The sequence below is a fragment of the Pongo pygmaeus genome, chromosome 11, assembly GCF_028885625.2.
Source record: "Pongo pygmaeus isolate AG05252 chromosome 11, NHGRI_mPonPyg2-v2.0_pri, whole genome shotgun sequence".
Taxonomy (NCBI): Eukaryota; Metazoa; Chordata; class Mammalia; order Primates; family Hominidae; genus Pongo; species Pongo pygmaeus.
Window position 1 is genome coordinate 114,143,998 of NC_072384.2, and position 27,641 is coordinate 114,171,638.

Sequence of the window (27,641 nt, forward strand, 5' to 3'; positions counted from 1 at the left end):
CCAACTTTTAAGTTCAGGGGTACATGTGCAGGATGTGCAGGTTTGTTACATAGGTAAATGTGTGCCATGGTGGTTTGCTGCACAGATCATCCCGTCACCCAGGTATTAAGCCCATCTTCCATTAGCTCTTCTTCCTGATTCTCTCACTCTTCCCACTCCCTGCCCTCTAACAGGTCCCAGTGTATGTGTTGTTCCCCACAATGTGTCCATGTGTTTTCGTAATTTAGCTACCACTTATAAGTAAGAACATGCAGTATCTGGTTTTCTGTTCCTGTGTTAGTTTGCTAAGCATAATGTCCTCCAGCTCCATCCATGTCCCTGCAAAAGATATGATCTCATTCCTTTTTATGGCTGCATAGTATTCCATGGTATATATGTACCACATTTTCTTTATCCACTCTTGATGGTTGTCTTTTCACTCTGTTGGTAGTTTATTTTGCTATGCAGAAGCTCTTTAGTTTAATTAGATTCGATTTGTCAATTTTTGCTTTTGTTGCAATTGCTTTTGATGTTTTTGTAATGAAATCTTTACCTGTGCCTATGTTCTGAATGGTATTGCCTAGATTTTCTTCTAGGGTTTGTATAGTTTTGGGTTTTACATTTAAGTCTTTTATCCATCTTGAGTTGATTTTTGCTGATGGTGTAAGGAAGGGGTCCAGTTTCAATATTCTACATATGGCTAGCCAGTTTTCCCAGCACCAATTATTAAATAGGGAATCCTTTTCCCATTGCTTGTTTTTGTCAGGCTTGTTAAAGATCAGATGGTTGTAGGTGTGTGGTCTTATTTCTGGATTCTCTGTTCTGTTTCATTGGTCAATGTGTCTGTTCATCCATCTCGGCAAGCAGACAGCCAAATCACAAATGAACTCCCATTCACAATGGCCCCCGCAAAAAAATGCCCAGGAATACAGGTAACAAAGAAAGTGAAGGAGGGATGTCTTCAAGGAGAACAACAAGCCACTGCTCAAAAGATCCACTATTACCCTAGATTACTGTAGCCCTGTTTTGGTTACTATAGCCCTATAGTACAGTTTGAGATTGCGTAGTGTGATGCTTCCAGCTTTGTTCTTTTTGCTTATGATTGCCTTGGCTATTCAGGCTTTTTTTGTTTCCACATGAATTTTAAGACAGTTTTTTATAATTCTGTGAAAAATGTCGTGGTAGTTTAATGGGGATAGCATTGAATGAATCTATAAATTGTTTTGGGGAGTATGGCCATTTTCGTGATATCAATTCTCCCTATCCATGAGCATGGAATAATGTTTTTCCATTTGCTTGTGTTATCTGTGATTTTTTTTTTGAGCAGTGGTTTGTAGTTCTCCTTGAAGATAAGCACTTAGGTTGAGTTCATGTCTTTATTATTGTGAATAGTGCTGCAATGAACATATGTCTGCACATGTCTTTATAATAGGATAATTTCTATTCTTGTGTGTATAGAGCCAGTAATGGGATTGCTGGGTTGAATAGTATTTCTGCCCCTAGGTCTTTGAGGAATTGCCACACTGTCTTCCAGATTAATTGAACTAATTTGTACTCCCACCAACAGTGTAAGAGTTTTCCTTTTTCTCACAACCTCACCAGCATCTATTGTTTTTTGACATTTTACTAATAGCCATTCTGACTGGTGTGAGATGGTATCTCATTGTGGTTTTGATTTACATTTCTGTAATGATCAGTGATGTTGAGCTGTTTTTCACATGTTTATTGGCTGCAGGTATATCTGTTCATGTAAAGGGTTCATGTCCTTCACCTACTTTTTAATGGAGTTGTTTTTTTTTCTTGTAAATTTAAGTACCTTATAGATGCTGAATATTAGACCTTTGTCAGATGGATAGACTGCAGAAATTTTCTCTCATTCTGTAGGTTCCACATTTTTTGTTGTGACAGGAATGCTGGAAGGGGTTGAAATGGGAACAGTTTTCTTCCTCCAGTTGGGATAAAGGTCGGGGAAAGTGATTTTCCTTGGAGAACAGACCTGAGTGTATTTCACAATGATTATTTCTTCATTTCTTCTGCCAGAGTTATGAAGGGATTTTTTTTGTTTGTTTGTTTTTTAGCGTGTGTCTTCTTGAGAACATCGTAGGGTTCTGAAAGTAAAGAAAACAAAAATGTAAAGGCCTCCCCAAGACTATGGCCTCCAAGACTTTCTAGTTTTTGGTTTCTAGTTAGTTTCCAAGCTAGTCCATACTTAACCTCCAGTACTTTATCAACATTACCATTTAGTGGTGTCCTCATCAATTTATGGTTCCAGTGGCTTCTGTTTCAGGTGAGACTTCTGTTGTGTTTCTCTTGTCTCCAGATTTAAGGGTGATGGTTTGCCTTGTGACTTCAGTTCTCTGATAGGTTCAAGAAAAGTTCATGGTTTTTAGTTTGTTCAACTTTTTCTTATTTTAAGGATGGAGCAACTTGCAAGCTCTTGGAATGTTAGAGTTAAAACAAGAAGTCCTTTATTCTGTTTTATAGCCACTTTTATATTCCTTTTTTTGGGAATGAGTTTCTAGAGAAAGAAAGGAGTCCGTTACTAAACCTGAAACTTACTAGATTTAGAAGTTCACATCACACTGAGACTCACTGTGATTCTCTGTGAATATAACATCTGTCACTTCTCTGTCTAAATTCTGGGGAAAGTCCAGTTTAGGCCTACTCTTGTGGCGTACATTTATGCCCCTGGGTATGATTTAGGTTACCTAAGAGTTTTCATTCTTGATCGAGTGATGGGAGGAAAGAATTGCAAGAACTGTAAAATGAAATTGGCCATGAGCAGGACCCAGCAAGAAAAGAGATAAATGCTAGATGGAAACTGCCATTTACCCACAATTCTAACATCTTAAATTCAGTTCTTAGCTATTGGGTGTCAGTTTTTAGAAGTGAAAAACTAATATTCTCCTCTTCCCACCAAACCAAGAGACAAAAGCATTGAGACATTTCTTGATAGTCACTATAAAAAATAAAGATAAACTGAACAAAGATTAAGTATTTTTCCTTCTTCCAAAATAAGATAAAACTTTTACTATAAAATATGCTGCTAAATATGGACATGCTCTTTGAAAAAATATCAGAAATCATATGCTTGCAGTAGATTTATAGAATCAACTTTTTAGAATTGGAATGTATTTTGAAGGTGTGTCTTTTTAATAACTTTTAAATAACTAATTTTATCCAAGTTGTAATAAAGGGGTTATATGCAAATACACGAGAATGCTGTGGGTTCTTCTTTCTCATTCTTTCATTTTATGTAGACTTGGACATGTTTCTTTTGGTATGAACATGAATTTCTTTAGTTTTCAGTGGCATTTATTATAAGCCAGACAATATGCTATTTATTTTTTTGAATTATTTTTAAACTTTTGAAAAGTAGCATATCCAATAAATTCTGTAGTTATAAAATAAAATGATGGCTTTGTACTTCATATGATGTTAATCTCCATCACCTGTTTCAGTAGGTCTCAACCTTTTATTCATTATTGTCCCCTAAGGTGCCTTTCTAGATATTTTTTTTCCTAATTACTCCCTCTCTCATAAAATTTTATTACTATTGCAGATATACTCTATATCTGCTTATGTACTGCAGCCCTTGAGAAGTCCAAAAACACTGTAATATCTCCTAATTTACCCCTTCCCCATAAACCAGTTTTCACCTCTTCGACGTGCTATTATCCTAGTTGAGAATGCATGCCCTATTTGATTAATAATAATGGTTATCTTTTATAAATCACCAAACTAAATATGTAGGTGCTGGTTCTAGAGTCACATTATTTAGGTTAGTATTCTAGAGCAACTCTTTACCAGATTTGTGATTGTGAATTATTTATTAAACTCAAAGTTCCTCAATTTTCTCAATTTAAAATAAAAATAATAGCACTCGAATTGGTGAAAGTAATACTGACAGTTGTAACAAAAATCCCCAAATGTAGGATGTTTCAAATCCTATAGAAGAGTATTTCTCAGTAATGTAAATTCCAAACAGAATGTTACTGAGTGTCAGGTTAGCTCTAGTCCAGGTGCTGGCTTCTTCCACCATGTGTGCGATTGATCAACTGGAGCTCAGATTGCTTCCCAGGTTGCACTGGGAGTTGGTATCCAGCCATTAGTCAAGACAAGATAAGGGAAAATTGCAAAATAATGAAGAGCCTTTAGGGGCCAGTGTGGAAGTGATACATACTAGTTTTAGCCACGTTCCACTCACCAGAAGTTAGGTCCAGCTATGACTGCCACACTTAAGTAAAAGAGGGGAATAGGTGGGAAATATGTTCCATCTCTGTGTTTAGGAAAGATAGGAGATGAATTTCATTAACAGCTAGTCAGTCTCTGCCATGGCAGTTATTTCATAGCACTGTGAAGATTATTAAACTATTTGAAAGACATATTATGTCTAGAATTGTCTAGCACTGTAACTGGGATGTTTTGAGTATTATGGTTGGGGAATAAAATGTAAGTTTAGATACCGTCATTATACAGATGGGGGAAGTGACAGGTGGAGATACTCACCACTATCCTAATGAGGATGACTGGAGATGAGAGAATTGACATTTATAGAGATTAAGAATTTGCTCAATGTCACTGAGGTAGGATTTTAATCCAGCTTAATAAAAATTTAAAACCCATTTGTTTCCTCTCATTTCACTGTGCTTACTCTATTCAATAATTTAATTAGTTACTTTTGCTTTTTAAAAGGCACTCTCATTCTGTTTTCCATGATAACTCAAGGTTTCTTTAATAGAGTGAATAAATAATTGTATCATTTTAGAAAATGTTTTGGGATTATCGTAATAAAGATAATGATGATGACATCAATTCTTGAGTTCTTAATTGCTGTAGGTTCAGATTTTTTTTTTTCTTTTTTTTGGGGTGGAGTCTCACTCTGTCACCCAGGCTGGAGTGCAGTGGTGTGATCTCAGCTCACTGCAAACTTCACCTTCCAGGTTATTCTGCCATTTCAGCCTCCCAAGTAGCTGGGATTACAGGCACCCACCATCACACCCGGCTAATTTTTGTATTTTTGGTAGAGATGGGGTTTCGCCATGTTGGCCAGGCTGGTCTCAAACTCCTGACCTCAGGTGATCCACCTGCCTTGGCCTCCCAAAGTGCTTGGATTACAGGTTCAGATTTTGATAAGATGACAACTGAAGTGTGTTTCACAGGGGTAATAAAAATAGAGATCTTAATACCAAATTAAGAAATAAATTTCTCCAAGCATATAGTAATTAATCTTATTGATGTGTGCATATATTTTTAAATGCTGTTAATTTTTTTTTTTTGAGACGGAGTTTCACTTTTGTTCCCCAAGCTGCAGTGCAATGGCGAGATCTCCGCTTGCTGCAACCTCTGCCTCCTGGGTTCAAGTGATTCTCCTGCCTCAGCCTCCCAAGTAGCTGGGATTACAGGTGTGCACCACTATGCCCGGCTAATTTTTTGTATTTTTAGTAGAAACGAGGTTTCACCATGTTAGCCAGGCTGGTCTCGAACTCCTGACCTCAGGTGATCTGCCCACCTCGGCCCCCCAAAGTGATGAGATTACAGGCGTCAGCCACCATGCCCAGCCCAATGCTGTTGATCTTTTCAACTAACTCATGTTAGGAGCCCTATTAAGGCAGCCAACATTTTATCAGTTTCAGATTTATTCACTATGTCACTAAGATGATGGTTATTGATTTATTTTTATTAATTTTTATTTCTATAGAAAATCTATGAATTGTGATTGCAGTTCTAGAAAAAATTATGATATACAACAAAACTTCACGAATATCAGCAAAAAGGAGAATCTACACCTTCACATTATTCTGTTCACGTTTGCACTTTCTTCCAATTTTCTTTGTGCATACATGTTTGCAATTATAGCATACTTTACTCTTTATATTTTTTGTTGTTTGCTAATGTAATTCTGTATTTCTATGGAGTCTTCAAAATTATCACTTTTAATGGCTTCAAAACATCCTCTATGCTGTTGTATAATTGGTCACATTTAACTGTTTAGTACCAACTTTTTTTCTCATTACTTTTTCTTTTTTTTTTTTTTGAGACGGAGTCTCGGTCTGTCACCCAGGCTGGAGTGCAGTGGCGCGATCTCGGCTCACTGCAAGCTCCACCTCCCAGGTTCACGCCATTCTCCTGCCTCAGCCTCCCGACTAGCTGGGACTATAGGCGCCCGCCACCACGCCCGGCTAATTTTTTTGTATTTTTAGTAGAGAAGGGGTTTCATCGTGTTAGCCAGGATGGTCTCGATCTCCTGACCTTGTGATCAGCCCGCCTCGGCCTCCCAAAGTGCTGGGATTACAGGCATGAGCCACCGCGCCTGGCCTCTCATTACTTTTTCTTACATGTATACTTTCTTCTTAACATTAGTAAATGTAGGTTGAGAAGTTATTTTCGATTTTTGTCAGCATGACATTTTGCCTCAATTGTGTCTCTTTTTCTGTCTACAGTTGCTATCTATCAATATTTTTTTAAAATTCTGCTCTTCTTTTAAGCCATAATTATCACTCATTCATTCATTGAATTTCTTAAGTGTTTCTCTTCATTGGAGTTTTAAGTTTTTCTCTTTCTAAACACTTTATAGTTTTCTAAAAACTGTATAGTTTTCTAAAAACTTTAGCATTCAAATAATATCCTGGTTTTATTGCCTTACAGTGCAAGATAATTCATATTGCGCAGGTTGTTATTTTACTGACTGTAAATTGATTACATTCTCAAATCTCATTATTGAACATTTTGTAGCGCCAATATAGTTAAGTATAGTAGTCCGTCTTTACATGGGGGATACATTTCAAGATCCCCAGTGGATGCCTGAAATTGTAGATAGTACTGAACCCTACCCTATATATACTGTGTTTTCCCTAAACATACATACTTATGATAAAATTTCATTCATTCATAAATTAGGCAAGGTAGGAGATTAATGACCAGTTATTCAGAAGATAGAGCATATGAAAGCGATGACTGATAAACCTGTAAAAGATTTTCCACATTCCTTAAAATATAATGCCTTTAAAGATATAAAACTAATTTATTTCATAACAGTAGCTACATTACTATTCTTGGCATATGAAAAATTGAATGTTGAGAAGTACCACTATAAAATTTTAAAAATGAGAAGTCATGGCAAATATATATCTTGTAACTTATATCAATACAGAGGTGCCGTAAGACATTAAAAATTATCATTGCTTTCTGATATTAGTTTACTATTATTTTATTATTTTTGTTATTATTGTCAGTTTAGCATAGTTAAAAATATACCGTATGAAGAATATGACAGTTATAATGCTGTTCACCAATTATTTCCAACTCTCCGTTTTTTTTTTTAACACATGGTAGGATTGTACTTTTTAGGGGCTCCATTTGGGGAGATAGGAATTTAAGACAGGTTCTGTCTAGTGGGTTTGGAACAGACATATCTTCTGGCCAGATTTCATTGCCAGTATGACATTCTCAAGCTCATTTTCTTCTGCCACAAGTAGCCACGTTACAGAGAGTGACTTCTGCTCATATTGATCTTGATATGCATATAGGATAAACAGGAAATAAGTCTTTGCTTACTTTTATTTAAACAACTGTGATTTGGGGATTGTTAACATAGCAAAATCAATCATCTTCTGCTCATAACAGAAAAGTCAGTTTTTGTTTTATTTGGGCAATCTGCTCATCTAATATTTGCTCATCTTATTATTATCCTAGTAGCAATTTATAACAAATGGTTCATGAAGAGTTCTGACTTCAAATTATTTATTTCCCATGTAGCCTCAGTAGGATAATGTGGTTTGGTTAATTTGGCCCCCTATTACTTGTACTTCCACAGGTTAATTTTATAACTACTTATTTTATAATGTAGGTTTCATTGCTTTTATACAGTTAATTCAGAATTAAAATGTTTCTTTGCATAGTAATATTTCATTTACAGGGTAAATATTAATTGAATAAATTATCAAATGCACATCTGTTACCTTTTAAAAAGTTCTGTCTTCCCTAAGTTTCATTTAGTTTTTACCTTACTTAGATAGATATCCACAAGTTGTTTTGTTTTTTGTTTTTTTTTCCTTTGCCATACACTTTATTTATTTATTTTTATTTTATTATTATTATTATTATTATTATTATTATTATACTTTAGGCTCTATGGTACATGTGCGCAACATGCAGGTAAGTTACATATGTATACATGTGCCATGCTGGTGCGCTACACCCACCAACTCGTCATCTAGCATTAGGTATATCTCCCAATGCTATCCCCCCCACCCCCCACCCCACAACAGTCCCCAAAGTGTGATGTTCCCCTTCCTGTGTCCATGTGTTCTCATTGTTCAATTCCCACCTATGAGTGAGAATATGCGGTGTTTGGTTTTTTGTTCTTGCGATAGTTTACTGAGAATGATGATTTCCAGTTTCATCCATGTCCCTACAAAGGACATGAACTCATCATTTTTTATGGCTGCATAGTATTCCATGGTGTATATGTGCCACATTTTCTTAATCCAGTCTATCATTGTTGGACGTTTGGGTTGGTTCCAAGTCTTTGCTATTGGGAATAATGCTGCAATAAACATACGTGTGCATGTGTCTTTATAGCAGCATGATTTATAGTCCTTTGGGTATATACCCAGTAATGGGATGGCTGGGTCAAATGGAATTTCTAGTTCTAGATCCCTGAGGAATTGCCACACTGACTTCCACAAGGGTTGAACTAGTTTACAGTCCCACCAACAGTGTAAAAGTGTTCCTATTTCTCCACATCCTCTCCAGCACCTGTTGTTTCCTGACTTTTTAATGATTGCCATTCTAACTGGTGTGAGATGGTATCTCATTGTGGTTTTGATTTGCATTTCTCTGATGGCCAGTGATGGTGAGCATTTTTTCATGTGTCTTTTGGCTGCATAAATGTCTTCTTTTGAGCAGTGTCTGTTCATGTCCTTCGCCCACTTTTTGATGGGGTTGTTTGTTTTTTTCTTGTAAATTTGTTTGAGTTCATTGTAGATTCTGGATATTAGCCCTTTGTCAGATGAGTAGGTTGCGAAAATTTTCTCCCATTTTGTAGGTTGCCTATTCACTCTGATGGTAGTTTCCTTTGCTGTGCAGAAGCTCTTTAGTTTAATTAGATCCCATTTGTCAATTTTGGCTTTTGTTGCCATTGCTTTTGGTGTTTTAGACGTGAAGTCCTTGCCCATGCCTATGTCCTGAATGGTAATGCCTAGGTTTTCTTCTAGGGTTTTTATGGTTTTAGGTCTAACATTTAAGTCTTTAATCCATCTTGAATTGATTTTTGTATAAGGTGTAAGGAAGGGATCCAGTTTCAGCTTTCTACATATGGCTAGCCAGTTTTCCCAGCACCATTTATTAAATAGGGAATGCTTTCCCCATTGCTTGTTTTTGTCAGGTTTGTCAAAGATCAGATAGTTGTAGATATGTGGCATTATTTCTGACGGCTCTGTTCTGTTCCATTGATCTATATCTCTGTTTTGGTACCAGTACCATGCTGTTTTGGTTACTGTAGCCTTGTAGTATAGTTTGAAGTCAGGTAGTGTGATGCTTCCAGCTTTGTTCTTTTGGCTTAGGATTGACTTGGTGATGCGGGCTCTTTTTTGGTTCCATATGAACTTTAAAGTAGTTTTTTCCAATTCTGTGAAGAAAGTCATTGGTAACTTGATGGGGATGGCATTGAATCTGTAAATTACCTTGGGAAGGATGGCCATTTTCATGATATTGATTCTTCCTACCCATGAGCATGGAATGTTCTTCCATTTGTTTGTATCCTCTTTTATTTCCTTGAGCAGTGGTTTGTAGTTCTCCTTGAAGAGGTCCTTCACATCCCTTGTAAGTTGGATTCCTAAGTATTTTATTCTCTTTGAAGCAATTGTGAATGGGAGTTCATTCATGATTTGGCTCTCTGTTTGTCTGTTATTGATGTATAAGAATGCTTGTGATTTTTGTACATTGATTTTGTATCCTGAGACTTTGCTGAAGTTGCTTATCAGCTTAAGGAGATTTTGGGCTGAGACAATGGGGTTTTCTAGATATACTATCATGTCATCTGCAAACAGGGACAATTTGACTTCCTCTTTTCCTAATTGAATACCCTTGATTTCCTTCTCTTGCCTAATTGCCCTGGCCAGAACTTCCAACACTATGTTGAATAGAAGTGGTGAGAGAGGGCATCCCTGTCTTGTGCCAGTTTTCAAAGGGAATGCTTCCAGTTTTTGCCCATTCAGTATGATATTGGCTGTGGGTTTGTCATAAATAGCTCTTATTATTTTGAGATACGTCCCATCAATACCTAATTTATTGAGAGTTTTTAGCATGAAGGGTTGTTGAATTTTGTCAAAGGCCTTTACTGCATCTATTGAGATAATCATGTGGTTTTTGTCTTTGGTTCTGTTTATATGCTGGATTACATTTATTGATTTGCGTATATGGAACCAGCCTTGCATCCCAGGGATGAAGCCCACTTGATCATGGTGGATAAGCTTTTTGATGTGCTGCTGGATTCTGTTTGCCAGTATTTTATTGAGGATTTTTGCATCAATGTTCATCAAGGATATTGGTCTAAAATTCTCTTTTTTTGTTGTGTCTCTGCCAGGCTTTGGTATCAGGATGATGCTGGCCTCATAAAATGAGTTAGGGAGGATTCCCTCTTTTTCTATTGATTGGAATAGTTTCAGAAGGAATGGTACCAGCTCCTCCTTGTACCTCTGGTAGAATTCGGCTGTGAACCCATCTGGTCCTGGACTTTTTTTGGTTGGTAAGTTATTGATTATTGCCACAATTTCAGCTCCTGTTATTGGTCTATTCAGAGATTCAACTTATTCCTGGTTTAGTCTTGGGAGGGTGTATGTGTTGAGGAATTTATCCATTTCTTCTAGATTTTCTAGTTTATTTGCGTAGAGGTGTTTGTAATATTCTCTGATGGTAGTTTGTATTTCTGTGGGATCGGTGGTGATATCCCCTTTATCATTTTTTATTGCATCTATTTGATTCTTCTCTCTTTTTTTCTTTATTAATCTTGCTAGCGGTCTATCAATTTTGTTGATCCTTTCAAAAAACCAGCTCCTGGATTCATTTATTTTTTGAAGGGTTTTTTGTGTCTCTATTTCCTTCAGTTCTGCTCTGATTTTATTTATTTCTTGCCTACTGCTCGCTTTTGAATGTGTTTGCTCTTGCTTTTCTAGTTCTTTTAATTGTGATGTTAGGGTGTCAATTTTGGATCTTTCCTGCTTTCTCTTGTGGGCATTTAGTGCTATAAATTTCCCTCTACACACTGCTTTGAATGCATCCCAGAGATTCTGGTATGTTGTGTCTTGGTTCTCGTTGGTTTCAAAGAACATCTTTATTTCTGCCTTCATTTCATTATGTACCCAGTAGTCATTCAGGAGCAGGTTGTTCAGTTTCCACGTAGTTGAGTGGTTTTGAGTGAGATTCTTAATCCTGAGTTCTAGCTTGATTGTACTGTGATCTGAGAGATAGTTTGTTATAATTTCTGTTCTTTTACATTTATTGAGGAGAGCTTTACTTCCAAGTATATGGTCAATTTTGGAATAGGTGTGGTGTGGTGCTGAAAAAAATGTATATTCTGTTGATTTGGGGTGGAGAGTTCTGTAGATGTCTATTAGGTCCGCTTGGTGCAGAGCTGAGTTCAATTCCTGAGTATCCTTGTTGACTTTCTGCCTCGTTGATCTGTCTAATGTTGACAGTGGGGTGTTAAAGTCTCCCATTATTAATGTGTGGGAGTCCAAGTCTCTTTGTAGGTCACTCAGGACTTGCTTTATGAATCTTGGTGCTCCTATATTGGGTGCATATATATTTAGGATAGTTAGCTCTTCTTGTTGAATTAATCCCTTTACCATTATGTAATGGCCTTCTTTGTCTCTTTTGATCTTTGTTGGTTTAAAGTCTGTTTTATCAGAGACTAGGATTGCAACCCCTGCCTTTTTTTGTTTTCCATTTGCTTGGTAGATCTTCCTCCATCCTTTTATTGTGAGCCTATGTGTGTCTCTGCACGTGAGATGGGTTTCCTGAATACAGCACACTGTTGGGTCTTGAGTCTTTATCCAATTTGCCAGTCTGTGTCTTTTAATTGGAGCATTTAGTCCATTTACATTTAAAGTTAATATTGTTATGTGTGAATTTGATCCTGTCATTATGATGTTAGCTGGTCATTTTGCTCGTTAGTTGATGCAGTCTCTTCCTAGTCTCGATGGTCTTTACATTTCGGTATGATTTTGCAGTGGCTGGTACCGGTTGTGCCTTTCCATGTTTAGTGCTTCCTTCAGGAGCTCTTTTAGGGCAGGCCTGGTGGTGACAAAATCTCTCAGCATTTGCTTGTCTGTAAAGTATTTTATTTCTCCTTCACTTCTGAAGCTTAGTTTGGCTGGATATGAAATTCTGGGTTGAAAATTCTTTTCTTTAAGAATGTTGAATATTGGCCCCCACTCTCTTCTGGCTTGTAGGGTTTCTGCCGAGAGATCTGCTGTTAGTCTGATGGGCTTCCCTTTGATGGTAACCCGACCTTTCTCTCTGGCTGCCCTTAACATTTTTTCCTTCATTTCAACTTTGGTGACTCTGACAATTATGTGTCTTGGAGTTGCTCTTCTCGAGGAGTATCTTTGTGGCGTTCTCTGTATTTCCTGAATCTGAATGTTGGCCTGCCTTGCTAGATTGGGGAAGTTCTCCTGGATAATATCCTGCAGAGTGTTTTCCAGCTTGTTTTCATTCTCCCCGTCACTTTCAGGTACACCAATCAGACGTAGATTTGGTCTTTTCACATAGTCCCACATTTCTTGGAGGCTTTGCTCATTTCTTTTTATTCTTTTTTCTCTAAATTTCCCTTCTTGCTTCATTTCATTCATTTCATCTTCCAGGGCTGATACCCTTTCTTCCATTTGATCACATCGGCTCCTGAGGCTTCTGCATTCTTCACGTAGTTCTCGAGCCTTGGTTTTCAGCTCCATCAGCTCCTTTAAGCACTTCTCTGTGTTGGTTATTCTAGTTATACATTCTTCTAAATTTTTTTCAAAGTTTTCAACTTCTTTGCCTTTGGTTTGAATATCCTCCCGTAGCTCGGAGTAATTTGATCGTCTGAAGCCTTCTTCTCTCAGCTCGTCGAAGTCATTCTCCGTCTAGCTTTGTTCCGTTGCTGGTGAGGAACTGCGTTCCTTTGGAGGAGGAGAGGTACTCTGCTTTTTAGAGTTTCCAGTTTTTCTGCTCTGTTTTTTCCCCATCTTTGTGGTTTTATCTACTTTTGGTCTTTGATGATGGTGATGTACAGATGGGTTTTTGGTGTGGATGTCCTTTCTGTTAGTTTTCCTTCTAACAGACAGGACCCTCAGCTGCAGGTCTGTTGGAGTACCTGGCCGGCCGTGTGAGGTGTCAGTCTGCCCCTGCTGGGGGGTGCCTCCCAGTTAGGCTGCTCGGGGGTCAGGGGTCAGGGACCCACTTGAGGAGGCAGTCAGCCCGTTCTCAGATCTCCAGCTGCGTGCTGGGAGAACCACTGCTCTCCTCAAAGCTCTCAGACAGGGACATTTAAGTCTGCAGAGGTTACTGTTGTCTTTTTGTTTGTCTGTGCCCTGCCCCCAGAGGTGGAGCCTACAGAGGCAGGCAGGCCTCCTTGAGCTGTGGTGGGCCCCACCCAGTTCAAGCTTCCTGGCTGCTTTGTTTACCTAAGCGAGCCTGGGCAATGGCGGGCGCCCCTCCCCCAGCCTCGCTGCCGACTTGCTGTTTGATCTCAGACTGCTGTGCTAGCAATCAGCGAGACTCCGTGTGCGTAGGACCCTCTGAGCCAGGTGCGGGCTATACTCTCCTGGGGCACCGTTTCCTAAGCCCGTCGGAAAAGCACAGTATTCGGGTGGGAGTGGCCCGATTTTCCAGGTGCCGTCTGTCACCCCTGAAAAGGGAACTCCCTGACCCCTTGCGCTTCCCGAGTGAGGCAATGCCTCGCCCCTGCTTCGGCTGGCGCACGGTGCACTCACCCACTGACCTGCGCCCACTGTCTGGCACTCCCTAGTGAGATGAACAGGGTACCTCAGATGGAAATACAGAAATCACCCGTCTTCTGCGTTGCTCGCGCTGGGAGCTGTAGACCGGAGCTGTTCCTATTCGGCCATCTTGGCTCCTCCGCCAAAAGTGCTTAGATATCCACAAGTTTATCATGAATTCTTTAAAAATAAACTCTTAATCTAGACATACTTATTTAGTGGAGCATAGTTCAGCATATCATTTATGGTAAAATTTGTTTTGACACTAAATTACAATATTCCCTAATTTAAAATCTCTGCTTTTTCTTTTTTTTTTTTTTCCTCCTGAGACGGAGTCTTGCTTTGTCGCCCAGGCTGGAGCACAGTGGTGGCATCTCGGCTCACTGCAACCTCTGCCTCCCAGGTTCAAGTGATTCTCCTGCCTCAGCCTCCCGAGTAGCTGGGACCACAGGCATGGGCCACCATGGCTGGCTAATTTTTGTGTTTTTAGTAGAGGTGGGGTTTCACCATGTTGGCCAGGTTGGTCTCAAACTCCTGACCTCAGGCTATCTGCCTGCCTCGACCTCCCAAAGTGCTGGGACCAAAAGCGTGAGCCACTGTGCCTGGCCAAAATCTCTACATATCCTTTGAAAAATTAAATATAAATATAACTTGTATTAATATATTTGAATTTCAAATACATTTGGAAGCACTTAGTTTTTAGGGCAACAATACTCTGAATTCTTTTGGAAAGCCAATATTTATTTTGTCCCTTTATTCTTAAGAATAAAGATTTTATAAAATGACTCCTTTCCTTAGACTGAAAAATCATATTACATTACACATTACATATATACCTAAAAATGAAGTTAAATTTAATATCATGTGACATCAGAGATGTAGCTGTAAGATAATTTATAATTACAAATTATTTTTAGTAATTTCTCCTAAATTAGAGCTAAGAGTGGTAAAATAATCAATATAATCTCTATTCTGAGGTTTAAACATATGACTCCAGGAATATAAAATCTGAGGTAGACACTTCATTAGTTGAGTGAAGTTTCTGTAACAAACTGTAAAGAAAGGTTGGTGTCTTATGAAATGTGAAAGGTTGATATCTTATGAAATGGGAGTGGACCAGAAAGGAACAGCTGCTCACTACCAAAAAGAGGTGAGTGAAGGCTCTGCCTGTAAAGAGGGCCACGTTTTCTTTTAAGAAGTCAATTTTAAGTCTTCTGGTAGATTGCATTGTAGTTCAGGCCGTCATCATTTGCCTCCCTCTCATCATGCTTACTGAAATGAGCAAATGAATAAACTCCAGGGGGTAGTCCCGTATCAGCAAGGCGTCATATGCCACAGACTTCTACTAGTTATAGGGCATATACACTGTGTAAAGTGAAAATAACAAGGGTAACTTACTAACTTCCTCAGTGAGAGGCTGTGGCAAAGTCAGTAAGAGGAAGAGAAAGGGTAACTGTTGGCTGAACACCCAAGAGTGTGGGGTAAAGATGGGACAGGAAGGTGAAGCTGGGCTATGGACAAAGCAAAGACCAATCACTTGGAACCCATTTCACTATCATTTATTGACAGCATTCTAACCATCCCCATCAGTGACTGCTGAGGCAATAGAAAACACTTTCAAACAGATTAAAACAGAAATTAACTTTTCTTTCAACCTATGTTTCCTTAAAATATATCATGCCATAGTGTGAGTTTTAAAAGTTTGGGGAATTTTAGGGCTAAAACAGCAGGTACTGAGCATTAAGTTATTCAACTATTAATTTAATGCCTCATAACTTTAGTTAATGTGACAACTAAAAGAAATTAAAATATAATAAATGTTTCTTAAGGAGAAAGTTTATTAATCTTTATTAAAGGTAAGGGTAAAGTAAGAATATATGATAAAAACCTGAATAAAATAAAAAATACTAGTTAAGCGCATGTCTGCAGGCACCACTTTAAACATTTTATATGTATATTTAATAATACATTATTGTTATTATTTCCATTTCAAAAATAAAGGAAGTTAAGGACAGACAGATTGGGTGATATGCTGACTCCTATATGCTGGAACTTGAATTAAGTCCAATTAGTATTCTCCATCTCCCCAAGTCTGAGTATGCTCCATTGCCTTCAAAAACCAGAAGTAAATATCTGTTAGGATCATAATTGTAAATGAGTTAACCTTACCTGTTGAAAGACTAAGGAAAAAAAGTAAACTGTTGACCAAAATAAAATGATACACAGAGATGATAAATTAAAGGTTAGTCAAAGTTATATTAATCAAGTACAGATAAAATAAAGCAGCGATTATAATGTTGATTTCAGATTTTAAAAAATAATTCAAAGCAAACTAAAATTGAAGGTTTCCAAGAAGGCCATTTTTATTGCAGTGTAAAATCTTAGGGATTTTACAATGACTAAACATTACATTAGTCATTTTATATATGTGCCAAATAGCTTGATAGGTATATTGTAAATTCAGCTTTATAAATTTAGAGATTATATTATTAACTCAAATTGGATTTGCAATTATTATATCTACCTGTTGAATTAAACATGTATCATTTTGAGTTGTTCTCTTTTTTCCTTGAACTCTCTTGTCTAATATTTGTAGAGTTACACTAGGTTTCTTTGGCTTCATATGTGCATGGTTATTATTTTTCATTCTTTTTTCAACCTTTCTGTGTAATTGTGTTGTAGAAGTCTTTTGTAAGTGGCTTATAGTTTTGGTTTTTTAATCTAGTTCTCATTTGTTTTTAATTGGAGCATTAAATCAATTTATAGTTCATGTAATACCAATGTGTTTGGGTTTAAATCTGCCATCTGGTTTTGTACTTGCTGTTCTGTGTTTAGTATTTTTTTTACTCTCTTTTCTTGGTTTCCTTTTTATTACAAAAGCATTTTCAACTAAATTTTTTCCCTAAGAATTTTGGAACTTACAGATTGTTTACTAATTTTGGAGAGAGTACAGATTCTGTCTTATATACTTATAGTTGAATATTAATAAATTCATTTGTCTTCCCTTTCAAGAATACAAGGACATTAGTATAGTCCATTTGCACCTCTTCTGACTGACATGTTACTATTGTATATTTTAATTTCATTCTGTTATGATACTAACGACATTATCTTATTGTTCTGTTCAATTACTAGTTTATAAATTTACTCACGTATTTACCACATCCACTGATCACCTCACATAAAATTGTAAATACCTCTACATGTACACTCTTGATCCCTCTCTTATTTTGCTTATTGCTTATTTTTATTTTTATTTTTTTTTGAGATGGAGTTTTGCTCTTGTCGCCCAGGCTGGAGTGCAGTGGCGCAATCTCGGCTCACTGCAACCTCCGTCTCCCGGGTTCAAGCAATTCTCGTCTCAGCTTCACGAGTAGCTGGGATTACAGGCTCCCGCCACCACGCCCGGCTAATTTTTGTATTTTTTAGTACAGACAGCGTTTCACCATGTTGGCCAGGCTGGTCCTGAACCCCTGACCTCAGGTGATCCGCCCGTCTCGGCCTTATAAGTAATCCCGAGTAGCTGGGATTACAGGCGTGAGCCACCGTGCCCGGCCGCTTATTTCTTAATTCTACAATATTTGCCAGTATGTAACATGTTGTATTGTTGTTTTTTTGAGACGGAGTCTCGCTCTGTCGCCCAGGCTGGAGTCCAGTGGTGCGATCTCGGCTCACTGCAAGCTCCGCCTCCCAGGTTCACGCCATTCTCCTGCCTCAGCCTCCCAAGTAGCTGGGACTACAGGCGCCCGCCACCACACCCGGCTAATTTTTTGTATTTTTAGTAGAGATGGGGTTTCACTGTGTTAGCCAGGATGATCTCGATCTCCTGACCTCGTGATCCACCCACCTCAGCCTCCCAAAGTGCTGAGATTACAGGCGTGAGCCACCGCGCCCGGCTGTATTGTTGTTTTTTAAAAAATTATTTTAGCGTTTATTGTATCTCCTCTTCCAACTAAAATGTATGTTCTGTATACACTGACATTCATGGATTTTTTCCTAGTGCTTAGAACAATGCCTGGCCCCTATAGGAAGCACTAATTATATATTTATTGAGTGAAAGAATGAATTTATTCTTACATGTCTTACTCTATCCTGAGATCAACTTCCTTCTATCCAAAGTATATCTTTTATGTTCCCTTTGTGAAGATTTGCTGATGTGCTCCCTCATTTTTTCCCTAGAAATATCTTGTTTCATTCTAAAAAGTGTTTTTCAGCATACAGAAATGCTTTTATTATTTAATATTAAGACATTTAAGATATTAATTCTCTGACATCTGACTTCCATTATTGCTGTTGAGCAGTCTGCTGTCAGCCAAACTGTCCCTCCTTTGTGGTAAATTTGTCTTCTCGGGCTACTATTAAAAACTTCTTTTCATATTCTATACTCTTCATTTTCACAGTGTTGTATTTGTTGCGCATTTCTTTTTTAATTAACTTGTTTTTGGGTTTATTAGATCTCTTGAAGCCATGGATTGTCTTCTATCACTTCTAGAAAATGCTCAGCCATAGCATCTTCAAATACTTGTCTCTTTTCCATTTTCCCACTGTTCTCCTTTTAAACTTTAAATGTGTTAGAACTCAATCTGTTCTTCATGTATTTTAACTTCCTTTTTTAGATTTTTCATTTCTGCTTCTGCTGATTCTTATTCCTGCTTTTTCTGCTTCGTGGTACCTTGCTTCTTGCATGCTTAGTTATATTTTACTGTGAGCATCTCTTTTTCCTTGGGAAATTATCTGTAGGAATATTTGAGGCTAGAATGAAGGTGTATTTATTCCTTCGGAGGATTTACTTTGGTGCCTCCCAGAGCACTCCCTATCTGAGAGTAGTTTATGGAGGTTGGAGGATGTTTTGTCTGCTCAGTTGATATGGATTAATATTTGGACAGCTCTGAACCAAAGCAGCTTTTTCTTTTTTTCAGCTTCCTTGGGTTGTCAATGAAGTAGGTGCACATATTTCTGGGTCGCATGTGCCCTCTGAGGATACAGTTATATAATTGAGAATCTCCTCCTTGATTTTCCATGTTGGCTGGAAACTGGATTTTACTTTATTTCTCTCTTACCACCCCACAGTCATCCCAAGCTTCCTGCCCAGGTTATCTGTCTGTGATCATGGAAGCTTGAGCTCTCCAAGCTTGGCAGTTATCTAAGAATAAGAAATTCTGTCTTTACTCTTTTTTTTGTCAGGTCTTTAGTGAGATATTTATACATGTAATCACAAAATAATATATTATCATTACCTTGTTTTTAATACTTTTCAGCTAGAGACTCCATCTGACAATGGAATCATCCATAGTATCTTTGTGTCATTGTTCTCTACAAATAATGATTTTAAATCAATGGGAAGTATTAGGAACTGTTTAATAATAAAACACTGGGAGAAGTGGTTAATAATTAAGGGATGGAGGAAGACTTTGAGAGAGAAGGAAAAAGACTGATAACTATGTGATTTGAATCTAATTCATTTCACGCTGCAACTGGATATATAGTTTAGCATATGGTGGTTTAAATACCATACATATAAGGTGCCATTAGATACACCTTTACTGCTTCCATATTAGCATTTCTGGTGACTCACAAGAACATCTGTAATAAAATTCTGGCATTCATAGATTTTCAAACAAAAATACATGTTTACTTTTAATCCCATTTTGCCTATTTTTAAAGTTTTATACTCATTTATGGATTTTGGGTATTGTATGACATTGATTTTTCTTCATTTGAAGATCAAACATAAATTCACCTATACAACTTTTCTAAAACTATTATCGTTTCACTTTTTTAACTTCTATTTTTTAATTCATCAGGAGTTTAGTTTTTGTGAATTAGCTTTTTCTTTTTTTCTGAAAAGTTAACCAGTTATACAATGCAATTAATTAAATGCAGATGTCTATGATTTTAAAAAACTATCTATACTATATAAATTAATTTGATCTATTTCTGATACATTCATATTTTAAATATATAACTATTTCTTTTTTTTCTTTTGAGATGAAGTTTTGTTCTTGTTGCCCAGGCTGGAGCACAATGGAATGATCTTGGCTCACTGCAACCTCTGCCTCCCGGGTTCAAGCAATTCTGCTGCCTCAGCCTCCCGAGTAGCTGGGATTACAGGTGCCTGCCACCATGCCTGGCTAATTTTTGTATATTTAGTAGAGACGGGGTTTCACCGTGTTGACTAGGCTGGTCTTGAACTCCTGACCTCAGGTGATCCACCCACCTCGACCTCCCAAAGTGCTGAGATTACAGGCGTGAGCCACTGCACCTGGCCCAACTATTTCATACTTATTAAATATCATGATTTTATATTTAAGTTATAGATATATTCATACTTTTAAGAAAAATAGTATCATCTTCATTTTCCAAAATTGTTATATTTAAAAATAGCTTTGAATTTTGCCTACATGTTTCACTTCCTTATTGGTATGTCTTTAGTATATGGTGCTTTATTCAAATGCCATAATTATAAAAATATCTTATAATAATCAACTTTAAAAAGGGACATCGGTTTGATTTTGAAAAATCACTTCTTGACCTTAAACACTAGAATGGAATAATAAAAGGGTTTATTTGAAATGGTAAACTGAGTACATAAAATTTGATGGTACACTTTTAACACAGATTTTTCTATTGTTCATGTTTAACTTAAGAAAGGTGGTAGGTTTGATCTCTTTATGTCTTGATTTCTCATACAATTCCTTCATGCCGTGATGCTAAGATCAGAATTACAGATCTTTCCTGGCTGAAATGAATGATCAACATTTAATTGACTAAGTTCCTCATTGTTTAAGATGCTTTGACTTGTGGACATCAGATGCAGGGAAACAGATTTACTGAAATTCTGACCCCTGGCATATTTTTTGTCATAGACACATAGATATTACTTGAAACAAAATATGTATTTTTCATCATACTTTATCCATTAAGCCACTGCAGGCTTTTGGAATATTGTCTTTTATTTAAGTGCCATCCATCTAAAGCTGCCTGAAGTTGCAGAGTTCTGCAATTACTGACAGTAATACTCTCTGAAAAACTATGTTAATCCAGTCTTATGCCACTTAACTCATTTTGGTCAATGATGAACCACATATACTATAGTGTCCCATAAGATTATAACAGAGCTGACAAATTCCTATCACCTAGTGACACTGTAGCCATTATGATGTTAGTGCAAGGCAATACTCTGTGGTTGTGGTGATGCTTATGTAAATAAACCTACTGCACCGCCAGTTATATAAAAGTTAGCATAGGCCGGGTGCGGTGGCTCATGCCTGTAATCCCAGCACTTTGGGAGGCTGAGGCAGGCAGATCACCTGAGGTCAGGAGTTCGAGACCAGCCTGGCCAATATGGCAAAAACCCTGTCTCTACCAAAAATACAAAAATTAGCTGGGCATGGTGGTGCGTGCCTGTAGTCCCAGTTACTCGGGTGGCTGAAGCAGGAGAATCACTTGAACCCAGGAGGCAGAAGTTGCAGTGAGCCAAGATCGCACCACTGCACTCCAGCCTGGGCGACAGAGCAAGACTCCATTTCAAAAAAAGAAGAAAAGAAAAAGTATAGCACATATGATTGTGTACAATACGTAATACCTGATAGTGATAATAGATGACTGTTCCTGGTTTATGTATTTACTGTACTTTTCATCATTATTTTAGAGTGTACTCCTTCTACTTATTAAAAAAAAAGTGAACTGTAAATCAGTGTCAGGTCCTTTAAGAAGTATTCCATAAGAAGGTATTGTAATAAAAGGAGATAACAGCCCCATGCATGTTATTGCCCCCAAAGACCTTCCAGGGGGACAAGATGTGGATGTAGAAGACAGTGATATTGATGACCTTGACCTCGTGTAGGCCTAGGCTAAGTATGTGCTTGTGTCTTAGCTTTTAACGAAAAAGTTCAAGAAGTAAAAGATAACAATTTTTAAAAATACAAAAAGTCTTATAAAAGAATTCTATAAAGAAAATATTCTGTATAGCTGTACATGTTTGTGTCTTAACCTGTGTTATTTCAAAAGAACAAAATAGTTTTTAAAAAATTTATGAAGTAAAAATATAGAAAGCTAAGGTTAATTTATGACTTAGTAAAATATTTTTTATAAATGTAGAGTAGCCTAAGTGTACAGTGTTTATAAAGTTGGTAGTAATGTACACTAGTGTCCTAGGCCTTCACATTTACTCGCCACTCACTCACTTTCTTCCCTAGATCAAATTGCAGTCCTCTAGGCACCATTCATAGTAAGTGCTCAATATGGGTATACCATTCTTATCTTTATACTGTATTTTTTGCACAGATTTTCTGTGTTCAGATACACAAATACTTACCATTATGTTACAATCGCTACAATATTCGGTATGGTAACATGCTATACAGGTTTGTAGGCTAGGAGCAACAGGCTAGACCATATAGCCTAGGTGTGGGGTAGGCCCTGCTATCTAAGTTTGTATAAGTACACTCGATGTTCGAAGAAGGATATCATCTCAGAATACATCACCGTCTTTCAGGGATACATAACTATGGTTTAGTAGAAAGATCATTTATTTGTCTGTAACGTTTGAATCAGTTCATCTGATGATCAAAAGTCTTGCCACAACAAAACATATTCTGTCATTCAGATGGATGCTATTGAGACAGCTGAACTTTCACCTTTGCTTTCCATATAAAACTCAGGGTTCTATAGCAATTAATTTATTCAAGTTGGAAGATTATTGTTAATAATACCTTGTCTTTAAAAAAGTTATTGCCTTAATCCTTTTGGATTATTTAAAAATGTATCCATTCTTTTTTTCTTCCAGTATCCATTATAAACTTACAGCACAGTTTATGAATTTCAGGTTACAAAAAATAGAGATAGAGTTGTTACAGCATAGTTCATGAATTTCAGGTTACAAAAAATAGAGTTGTTTTCCTCAAGAATATTTTATGAAATACTTTTAAAAGGAACATATTCCTAAATGAAAAAATATTTCATTGTGCATGTTTCAGAAGCATGTTTATTCAGGTATGCTTAATACATAGAACTGGAATGAACATTTGTTCATATTCTTTCAGATAAAACACAAATGGGAGTATATACATTTCTTTAAAAAGATATAAGTAAATTTGCATTAAAAGTTTATGTTCTTTTCCTTCTTAAGTCTATATCTTCTCTTTTCGTTAAGTTGAAAAAAATGAAGAAATAATTAATAAGGTTTATTTCATTAGTTCTTTGTAAAATGTTATTAGAATATGTAAAAATAGCTCATGCTACTGAAAGTTATTAATTGGATATGTTTACTGTGTTTGTTTTTATGTATATCATTCATTAACATATAATATAAATAAGAAAGGAAATCTGAAAGTAAGCGTAACGACTATTATACATAATCTTGTATAATTTCCCATATTCAGAAATCAATACATGTGATATAATTACTAACACCTAGATGATCAATTTAATTCTTTTTTAGATATGTAATATAAATAGAAAATTTCTTAGGGCTCAAGTAAAAAACAACAGTGTTTTAGTTTTTTTCTGTGTGAAAAAATACTTTCATTTGCCTCATTCTTTACCTGTTAAAAAGCCTCTCAGGGCGGGGCGTGGTGGCACACGTCTGTAATCCTAGCACTTTGAGAGGCCTAGGCAGGGGGATCACGAGGTCGGGAGATCGAGACCATCCTGGCCAACAAGGTGAAATCCTGTCTCTATTAAAAATACAAAAGTTAGCTGGGCATGGTGGTGGGCGCCTGTAGTCCCAGCTGCTCAGGAGGCTGAGGCAGGAGCATCGCTTGAACCCGGGAGGCGGAGGTTGCAGTGAGCCGAGATCGCACCACTGTACTACAGCCTGGGTGACAGAGTGAGACTCTGTCTCAAAAAAACAAAAACAGAAACAAAAACAAAACAAAACAAAAAACACTCAGAAAAACTTTATTTGCTCCCATTTATTTTCTACTTTTTCTTCTTTTGCTATTATATTTATATTGATGTTTAATGGTCATTTATATTTAATATAAATCTATTTATATAATTGTATTTAATGGCCATTTTATATTTTTCTGTATTCTCCCAGTTAACATATCCTGGCAGCATAAATGAAATTTGATGATTTCATTATCAGTTATCCAAACAAGCTTTCCTATCCCTGACCTGTGAATCTGTGCTAGGTGGGGTAGATTAGAAGCTTCAGGATCCTGTAAGGATGACATGACAAGGGCAGATAACTGATGGTCCTGATAGCACCCAGAGAAAAGCTACGTTAAATCTCTGTCCTCCATATGGCTGAACTAGTGTCTAGTATCAGTTTATGGTTCTTCACTTGAAATGAGAATACGTTGCATACTATAGATTTAAATAAAACAAACTTATTAGATTTAAACTGCTTAAGCTAAAGATCTTGGCTATTTAGCTATAATTTTTAGTGAAAATATCCTAGTTTATTGAATCTTACCTAGATATTCTTTTTATAAGTTTGATTTTATTTTGTTCTCCTTCTTTCCTTTTTGTCATTTCTTTACTTAGGCTATAAATTTATTTTAAAGACTGAGTTTTCTCTTGACCAATTCTTTCCCTAAGTTCACCTGTTTTTAATATGCCTTACACTATAAGAGCCTATGTAGACACTCAATAAATGTGTTTTATTTTGTAGCAGAATCCATGACTTATTATCAGTAAAACCCTGGTTGAGGTACTTTTAATCTTGTTTTCCACACCTAAACCTATCTAGCCCTGTTGCATTGTATCCTGAGGCCCAACATTATTCAATATTTTGTGTATTTACAGTAAGCCAAGTGGAGTACTTATTGTATCCTGGAAATAATAACTGTCGACTAATAGGCATCAAAATAAAAATTAATTTTTACTTTGCAGGACAAGTACTCCAAGAAACCTGAGTTGTTAAGGTGGTAAACACAGAAAGCACTATACAAAGTATTTGTAAAGATTAACATTGCTACAGTTATGCAAGCACATATTTGCCTTAACAAGATTAGTAATGCCAGCTGCCTGCATTCAAAGAGACAATTTAACTTCAATTTCAATATTACATGCAACAGCGTAAAATGACAATAGTTAAATCGAAATATGTATCACAATTTCAAATGAAGAAATTAAAGCATACCTTTATGTTACCTGCTGTGACTTTTATAAATGAATGAAATGGAATATATGAATTTTTATTATAGAAAGCTATTTGTCCAAAATTAAAATAATATTTTATTACAATATAGTTTTTACTGATGATTTTACAAGTATTGTATTCTCTTTGATGGTAGGTTCTCTTGTTGGTAAATTCCAATCGATTAAAAATTCATGTTCCTTTATTTAGGCGTTGGTAATAGTGGATGGTGAATTGAGTCACTTCCTCACCTGTCTCTATTCAACCTTTTGTGCTGCACAGGCTGTTTCCTAGGACCACTTGAAGCTTGAGTTCTGTTCATAATTTGGGTTCTGCCAATTAGATGCACTTGAGTAAAATTTGGAAGGTCGAAAGGAGTCTAGGCTGTGTTTCTAAGGTTTTTCTGCTGGCAGACACCTGATAGAATTATCTGATATCTGTAGAGTGTCTTACCAGAATAATGCTTCCCTTGATATGGGTTGCATCCTCATCATAACAGCTTCCTAATCATGGCCAGCTTCTAGACCACAGATGATACATTAACTCCTTGGGTCATCTAGTTCTGTGACCCTCACAGTTGTTTTGTTAAATGCAATTTAAAGTCTGTTTTCAGCCTTCAATATGATTCAGAAAGTTATTTAAAATTTCATAATGCATTTTTTATGTTTATACTACAAAAATATAGTTGGTCTGTGCATTTAATTGATATAATGAACAATAATATATTTTAAATTTTATTTACTTCAATTGTTAATTTTTTTTACTAAAGAAAATGTACTTAAATGGTAAATGTTATAAATTTTATTTACTATAGTTGCTGCCTCCACATTTATTTTTAGGGCTGATATAGTTATTTAAAACCGGGTCATAACCTAGTTAAAATTTCTCCTCCATGTGTGGTTGCTTGCAATATAGCCCGCTTGTTCCTCATCCCACTGACCCTAAACTCAACATACCCCACAGCTGCTAATCACGAGAAAGCCTAGTGTTCAATATTAGAATTATGTAAATAAGGTCTCTCTTCACACGTGTTTTCTTTAAATCAGCTAATCCACAACCTCTGAGGGAAAGCATAAGTGGTAACACTCATAGGCCTTAATAATGGTGTAGCCACCCACCTTCTCTCCATCGTTTCCTGCTCACTGGGTGAGCTCCCTGCCACCTCCAGTCTTACTGTCGGCCTCCTGTTGTCACCCCAACCTCTCTGGAATCTGTGAGTAATAAATATCTTCTGTTTTCTGCATTGTGGCTTCACTTCCTCATTGTGTCTCCCCTGACACACACGCGCACCTGAACTTAACCTTATATTCAGCCAGAGCTCTTTTGGATAGTGGCTGTCTTGACAAGAATAAACTGAATACAGATTCAGACAAAAGCCACAAGGGTGTCTGCTGTATAAACAAGTTTCCTGTGAAAGGACGACCTGGTCACAGTGAGATACTCAGGCATTAGGCCGTCATCAGGATAAAGAAATAGCCCAAAAAAGGCATGCTACAGACTCCCAGGCCCAGTTTTTTTACTTTCCAGGTCAGAACAGGGCTGGAGCTTATGGCCACTCTTGAGAGAGACCACAAAACCAAGTTGGAAACAATTCATAACAAATTAAATCAAAACTGTAAAGTAAACCGAAAAGGTAAAGGTGATCCTATAATTAAAGGTAGCAGTTTATTGGCCCCACTACTCCCACTCCAAATTGCCGTAGCTAGAAACAATCGTTTTTAAATTTTTCTGGGTTTTGTTATTTTGGTGGTTACTTCATATCTCTGAATAACACTTGAATTCCAACAATCATGATTTTCTCCTGCGAGACATATTCCGCTGATTTGTCTGCTAGACTAGATAAGCACTTTGTCTTCTTTACCTTCTTCCCAGCTCCTCTCCCCATAGCCACCCAATGTAGTTATATCACCATTTTAATTTCTCTATTATGTTTTTAATTTAAATAATATGTACTTTTATCACCTTTCCATCAGCTCTAGAAATATGATTTTTGACTCCCCTCTTTGTAAGATATTATCAGTGCTAATCTTCCCTGACCTTTCTCTACCATTCTTTCCTCCACTTCTGTGTTTCTTCTGTAGTTATCATAAATAGTACATTTTCTTTCTCTTGAAAACTTCTAAAATGCTAATGGTTTTAAGCTTTCTTTAAACATAGTGAGATCGGAAAATAAAGGCCTTATCGAATTACTCATGATTTTATCTTTTCTCATGGTCATTTAATGCCTGATCTTTCAAAAGTTTCACACTCTTTTACCGACGTTCCTCTGTTGCCTTGGTTTTGTATTTGCTGTTTTCTTACTGTTTTTCTCTGCTTTGTATTTTGTGAAGCACAAAAAGCTACACAGTACACTAAAACACAACTAATTATACTTCACATTAATGAGTAGGCTAATGTTTTTCCGGTGTGGTGGGGGAGTTTCCAAAACCTAGATTAGGAAGACTATCAATTTGTTAACTTTATTCAGGTAGCAGTAGAATAAGGGAACAGTATACAGAGACTCCAGTTCCCTTTCCTAGCCAATGAATAAAAGCTTACAAACCATTGTCTTATGTTCATAGATTGTTTTCCCTAAATATTTTACATGTATTTATATA

At 36.8% G+C, this 27,641-nt stretch overlaps 1 protein-coding gene and 1 long non-coding RNA gene across 5 annotated transcripts in view; one reads left to right on the plus strand and one right to left on the minus strand.

Annotated features, from left to right (window-relative positions):
- On the minus strand, nucleotides 1-26,246 carry LOC129031788 (uncharacterized). The gene is made up of 3 exons (XR_008501127.1): nucleotides 26,163-26,246; nucleotides 2,217-2,336; nucleotides 1-2,087 (listed from the first exon to the last, which is right to left on the minus strand). It is a non-coding gene; the product is annotated as an uncharacterized LOC129031788 (long non-coding RNA).
- SPAG16 (sperm associated antigen 16) overlaps nucleotides 1-27,641 on the plus strand; it is a 1,161,609-nt gene that overhangs the window by 456,593 nt on the left and 677,375 nt on the right. The gene's annotated exons all lie outside the window — the stretch shown is intronic.